Source organism: Hyla sarda, unplaced genomic scaffold, assembly GCF_029499605.1.
Source record: "Hyla sarda isolate aHylSar1 unplaced genomic scaffold, aHylSar1.hap1 scaffold_1241, whole genome shotgun sequence".
NCBI classification, from domain to species: Eukaryota; Metazoa; Chordata; class Amphibia; order Anura; family Hylidae; genus Hyla; species Hyla sarda.
Window position 1 is genome coordinate 102,368 of NW_026607862.1, and position 6,000 is coordinate 108,367.

The 6,000-nt window shown below is 46.8% G+C and overlaps 3 non-coding genes across 3 annotated transcripts; all 3 read left to right on the forward strand.

Annotated features, from left to right (window-relative positions):
• Nucleotides 1–489: 489 nt before the first annotated feature.
• On the forward strand, nt 490–680 carry LOC130303796 (U2 spliceosomal RNA). Its single transcript, XR_008853820.1, has one exon. It is a non-coding gene; the product is annotated as a U2 spliceosomal RNA (small nuclear RNA).
• A 2,105-nt stretch (nt 681–2,785) lies between these two features.
• LOC130303797 (U2 spliceosomal RNA) lies at nt 2,786–2,976 on the forward strand. Its single transcript, XR_008853821.1, has one exon. It is a non-coding gene; the product is annotated as a U2 spliceosomal RNA (small nuclear RNA).
• Nucleotides 2,977–5,068: 2,092 nt separating this feature from the next.
• On the forward strand, nt 5,069–5,259 carry LOC130303798 (U2 spliceosomal RNA). The gene has a single exon (XR_008853822.1). It is a non-coding gene; the product is annotated as a U2 spliceosomal RNA (small nuclear RNA).
• The last annotated feature ends 741 nt before the right edge of the window (nt 5,260–6,000 follow it).

The following is a 6,000-nucleotide window of genomic DNA, read 5'->3' on the forward strand; positions in this document are numbered from 1 at the left end:
AGCACTGCTCTGCCTGAGCAGAACCATCACCGCCATAGGTTGTCAAATAACCCGGATTTAACCCACACAGGTAAGTCCAATGGGGTGCAGGCATGTCCTCTATGCTTACAGCTTCCCGTGGGTGTTGGTTTGATACCGTTTGGGGACAGCCAAGGAGGCATCTGCAGGCAACAAAGGTAGGTGTGTGCTTGTGTGTGTGTTTCCTATGCAGATCCTAAGCCCAGTGTCACATGCAAGTAGGAGGAGTAAGAAGGGTTCCTGGCAAATCCGGGTTATGGATTGCATTTAAAAAGGCCCCGTGGGAGTGCAATGGGCCCCTGTCTTGCTGCTTAGCAATAATGGTATGGGTTTAGGTTCTGCTGTGTGTACTGGTGGTTGACTGCCCCCCAGCCCAGAGTGTGCATGGAAAATTGTCTGGCAGCCTCCCTGACAGCAAGCAGTGATAGTGCCCATGAAGGGGACCTTGTTGGGCCTGCCCCTTTCACGGTTATCGCTTCTCGGCCTTTTGGCTAAGATCAAGTGTAGTATCTGTTCTTATCAGTTTAATATCTGATACGTCCCCTATCTGGGGACCATATATTAAATGGATTTTTGAGAACGGGGGCCGATTTCGAAGCTTGCTTCCGTCGCCCTATGCATTGACCCGATATGGCAGTATCTTCGGGTACAGTGCACCACCCCCTTACAGGGTTAAAAAGAAAGATTCCTACTTTCATTGCTACCTGCTTGCTGGCTAGCCAGCTAGCCAGCCCTGTGGGCCTTGCTGCTGCAGCCAAAAAACAAAAGGTGGTGCTGCTGCTGCTGCTTCTGCTGCTTCTGCTTCTGCTTGTGTCTGGCCCCTGTTGGAGCGTCCAGGCACAGGACTTCTGCTGCTGCTGACTAAATGGCCTCCTTAATTGGATCATTTGAGTAGCCAGCACACCTGTGCAGGTAGGGCATGACATGATAGGCAGCTGCCTTGATAGCGGGTGGGTGCTGAATGTTCCTAATTGACAAAATAAGATTAATGCTTATGAAGAAATATAAAATCTCATCCCTTCCCCAATATCGCGCCACACCCCTACCCCTTAATTCCCTGGTTGAACTTGATGGACATATGTCTTTTTTCGACCGTACTAACTATGTAACTATGTAACATAACATGGGGGGGGGGGGGGGGTCTCCTGGCTGTTCACACAGGTGTGTCATTGCTGTACATTGACCATGCATTGCTTCTGTGGTATTGCAAAGGCAAAGACAAATGCTTCCAGCCATCCATTGCACTAATGGATTGGTCATCAGCTGGCTGTCTATGTCCCGCATCAATATAGACCAAAGTACAGAGGGTTAGGCTATGCTATTGTGCACCTACCTGATGCATCAGAAGGTGCGAGGCCCTTGCTAAATTCTGTGCACAGACTTTGAGATCTATACTTTAGACTGTATCTAAACCTGCTCCAACATGGACTGACATTCTGGCCTACTTTCAGCCGATGCGACTTGTCTGTCGCTGAACAGTCGCTTTTTATGTATTCAGCACCTATGTATAATGTTGTAAAAATGCTCTAGAAGCTAAAGTCGCAGAAATGTCACACATATTTGGCCTGCAACTTTCTGTGCGACAAATTCAGACAGGAAAAATCAGTATAAATCCTTAGAAAATTATCCCCCAGTGTCTCCATCTGCTGGCGGTATTGAATAAGCATTGCTGCACTGATGGGGTATGCATTAGACGAAAAAAAAGAAGAAAAAGAAGAATAATACGCCCAGAAAAGAGGCGAAAAGGAGAAAAACGTAAAAAAACGTGAAAAAAAAGTAAGAGGAAGAGAAGGGAAAAAAAGGTGGAAATGGGTTTAAAAGTGATTTCGGCGGAGAAATATATATATATATATATATATATATATATATATATATATATATATATATATATATACGCGCACACACACACATATATATAAACGTATTCTCCGTTGAGATATTGCAGCCGCTGCTGTGTCCAGGCCCAGGAGCCTTAGCACTGTGCTGTGATGTCACTCAATACCACTGACATCACTAGGTGTAAACAACATCTCTCCTTTGCTGTGTATGTGACTATGGAGCTGTTTGGTGATGTCGTCTATTATGGCCTTCATAGAAGCAACAGGAGATTGTTGCATCCATCTAGAACCCTCAGAACTACAGTGCTATGATGTCACTCACTTCCACAGGCCTTGCAGAGTGTAAACAACAACAACCCAGCTTTGTTGTGTATGTAACCATAGGGATTTGTGATGTCACCTAGAACCTTCACAGCAGCGACAGCTTTATGAGGAGCATCAGCACTGCTCTGCCTGAGCAGAACCATCACCGCCATAGGTTGTCAAATAACCCGGATTTAACCCACACAGGTAAGTCCAATGGGGTGCAGGCATGTCCTCTATGCTTACAGCTTCCCGTGGGTGTTGGTTTGATACCGTTTGGGGACAGCCAAGGAGGCATCTGCAGGCAACAAAGGTAGGTGTGTGCTTGTGTGTGTGTTTCCTATGCAGATCCTAAGCCCAGTGTCACATGCAAGTAGGAGGAGTAAGAAGGGTTCCTGGCAAATCCGGGTTATGGATTGCATTTAAAAAGGCCCCGTGGGAGTGCAATGGGCCCCTGTCTTGCTGCTTAGCAATAATGGTATGGGTTTAGGTTCTGCTGTGTGTACTGGTGGTTGACTGCCCCCCAGCCCAGAGTGTGCATGGAAAATTGTCTGGCAGCCTCCCTGACAGCAAGCAGTGATAGTGCCCATGAAGGGGACCTTGTTGGGCCCGCCCCTTTCACGGTTATCGCTTCTCGGCCTTTTGGCTAAGATCAAGTGTAGTATCTGTTCTTATCAGTTTAATATCTGATACGTCCCCTATCTGGGGACCATATATTAAATGGATTTTTGAGAACGGGGGCCGATTTCGAAGCTTGCTTCCGTCGCCCTATGCATTGACCCGATATGGCAGTATCTTCGGGTACAGTGCACCACCCCCTTACAGGGTTAAAAAGAAAGATTCCTACTTTCATTGCTACCTGCTTGCTGGCTAGCCAGCTAGCCAGCCCTGTGGGCCTTGCTGCTGCAGCCAAAAAACAAAAGGTGGTGCTGCTGCTGCTGCTTCTGCTGCTTCTGCTTCTGCTTGTGTCTGGCCCCTGTTGGAGCGTCCAGGCACAGGACTTCTGCTGCTGCTGACTAAATGGCCTCCTTAATTGGATCATTTGAGTAGCCAGCACACCTGTGCAGGTAGGGCATGACATGATAGGCAGCTGCCTTGATAGCGGGTGGGTGCTGAATGTTCCTAATTGACAAAATAAGATTAATGCTTATGAAGAAATATAAAATCTCATCCCTTCCCCAATATCGCGCCACACCCCTACCCCTTAATTCCCTGGTTGAACTTGATGGACATATGTCTTTTTTCGACCGTACTAACTATGTAACTATGTAACATAACATGGGGGGGGGGGGGGGGGTCTCCTGGCTGTTCACACAGGTGTGTCATTGCTGTACATTGACCATGCATTGCTTCTGTGGTATTGCAAAGGCAAAGACAAATGCTTCCAGCCATCCATTGCACTAATGGATTGGTCATCAGCTGGCTGTCTATGTCCCGCATCAATATAGACCAAAGTACAGAGGTTTAGGCTATGCTATTGTGCACCTACCTGATGCATCAGAAGGTGCGAGGCCCTTGCTAAATTCTGTGCACAGACTTTGAGATCTATACTTTAGACTGTATCTAAACCTGCTCCAACATGGACTGACATTCTGGCCTACTTTCAGCCGATGCGACTTGTCTGTCGCTGAACAGTCGCTTTTTATGTATTCAGCACCTATGTATAATGTTGTAAAAATGCTCTAGAAGCTAAAGTCGCAGAAATGTCACACATATTTGGCCTGCAACTTTCTGTGCGACAAATTCAGACAGGAAAAATCAGTATAAATCCTTAGAAAATTATCCCCCAGTGTCTCCATCTGCTGGCGGTATTGAATAAGCATTGCTGCACTGATGGGGTATGCATTAGACGAAAAAAAAGAAGAAAAAGAAGAATAATACGCCCAGAAAAGAGGCGAAAAGGAGAAAAACGTAAAAAAACGTGAAAAAAAAGTAAGAGGAAGAGAAGGGAAAAAAAGGTGGAAATGGGTTTAAAAGTGATTTCGGCGGAGAAATATATATATATATATATATATATATATATATATATATATATACGCGCACACACACACATATATATAAACGTATTCTCCGTTGAGATATTGCAGCCGCTGCTGTGTCCAGGCCCAGGAGCCTTAGCACTGTGCTGTGATGTCACTCAATACCACTGACATCACTAGGTGTAAACAACATCTCTCCTTTGCTGTGTATGTGACTATGGAGCTGTTTGGTGATGTCGTCTATTATGGCCTTCATAGAAGCAACAGGAGATTGTTGCATCCATCTAGAACCCTCAGAACTACAGTGCTATGATGTCACTCACTTCCACAGGCCTTGCAGAGTGTAAACAACAACAACCCAGCTTTGTTGTGTATGTAACCATAGGGATTTGTGATGTCACCTAGAACCTTCACAGCAGCGACAGCTTTATGAGGAGCATCAGCACTGCTCTGCCTGAGCAGAACCATCACCGCCATAGGTTGTCAAATAACCCGGATTTAACCCACACAGGTAAGTCCAATGGGGTGCAGGCATGTCCTCTATGCTTACAGCTTCCCGTGGGTGTTGGTTTGATACCGTTTGGGGACAGCCAAGGAGGCATCTGCAGGCAACAAAGGTAGGTGTGTGCTTGTGTGTGTGTTTCCTATGCAGATCCTAAGCCCAGTGTCACATGCAAGTAGGAGGAGTAAGAAGGGTTCCTGGCAAATCCGGGTTATGGATTGCATTTAAAAAGGCCCCGTGGGAGTGCAATGGGCCCCTGTCTTGCTGCTTAGCAATAATGGTATGGGTTTAGGTTCTGCTGTGTGTACTGGTGGTTGACTGCCCCCCAGCCCAGAGTGTGCATGGAAAATTGTCTGGCAGCCTCCCTGACAGCAAGCAGTGATAGTGCCCATGAAGGGGACCTTGTTGGGCCCGCCCCTTTCACGGTTATCGCTTCTCGGCCTTTTGGCTAAGATCAAGTGTAGTATCTGTTCTTATCAGTTTAATATCTGATACGTCCCCTATCTGGGGACCATATATTAAATGGATTTTTGAGAACGGGGGCCGATTTCGAAGCTTGCTTCCGTCGCCCTATGCATTGACCCGATATGGCAGTATCTTCGGGTACAGTGCACCACCCCCTTACAGGGTTAAAAAGAAAGATTCCTACTTTCATTGCTACCTGCTTGCTGGCTAGCCAGCTAGCCAGCCCTGTGGGCCTTGCTGCTGCAGCCAAAAAACAAAAGGTGGTGCTGCTGCTGCTGCTTCTGCTGCTTCTGCTTCTGCTTGTGTCTGGCCCCTGTTGGAGCGTCCAGGCACAGGACTTCTGCTGCTGCTGACTAAATGGCCTCCTTAATTGGATCATTTGAGTAGCCAGCACACCTGTGCAGGTAGGGCATGACATGATAGGCAGCTGCCTTGATAGCGGGTGGGTGCTGAATGTTCCTAATTGACAAAATAAGATTAATGCTTATGAAGAAATATAAAATCTCATCCCTTCCCCAATATCGCGCCACACCCCTACCCCTTAATTCCCTGGTTGAACTTGATGGACATATGTCTTTTTTCGACCGTACTAACTATGTAACTATGTAACATAACATGGGGGGGGGGGGGGGGTCTCCTGGCTGTTCACACAGGTGTGTCATTGCTGTACATTGACCATGCATTGCTTCTGTGGTATTGCAAAGGCAAAGACAAATGCTTCCAGCCATCCATTGCACTAATGGATTGGTCATCAGCTGGCTGTCTATGTCCCGCATCAATATAGACCAAAGTACAGAGGGTTAGGCTATGCTATTGTGCACCTACCTGATGCATCAGAAGGTGCGAGGCCCTTGCTAAATTCTGTGCACAGACTTTGAGATCTATACTTTAGACT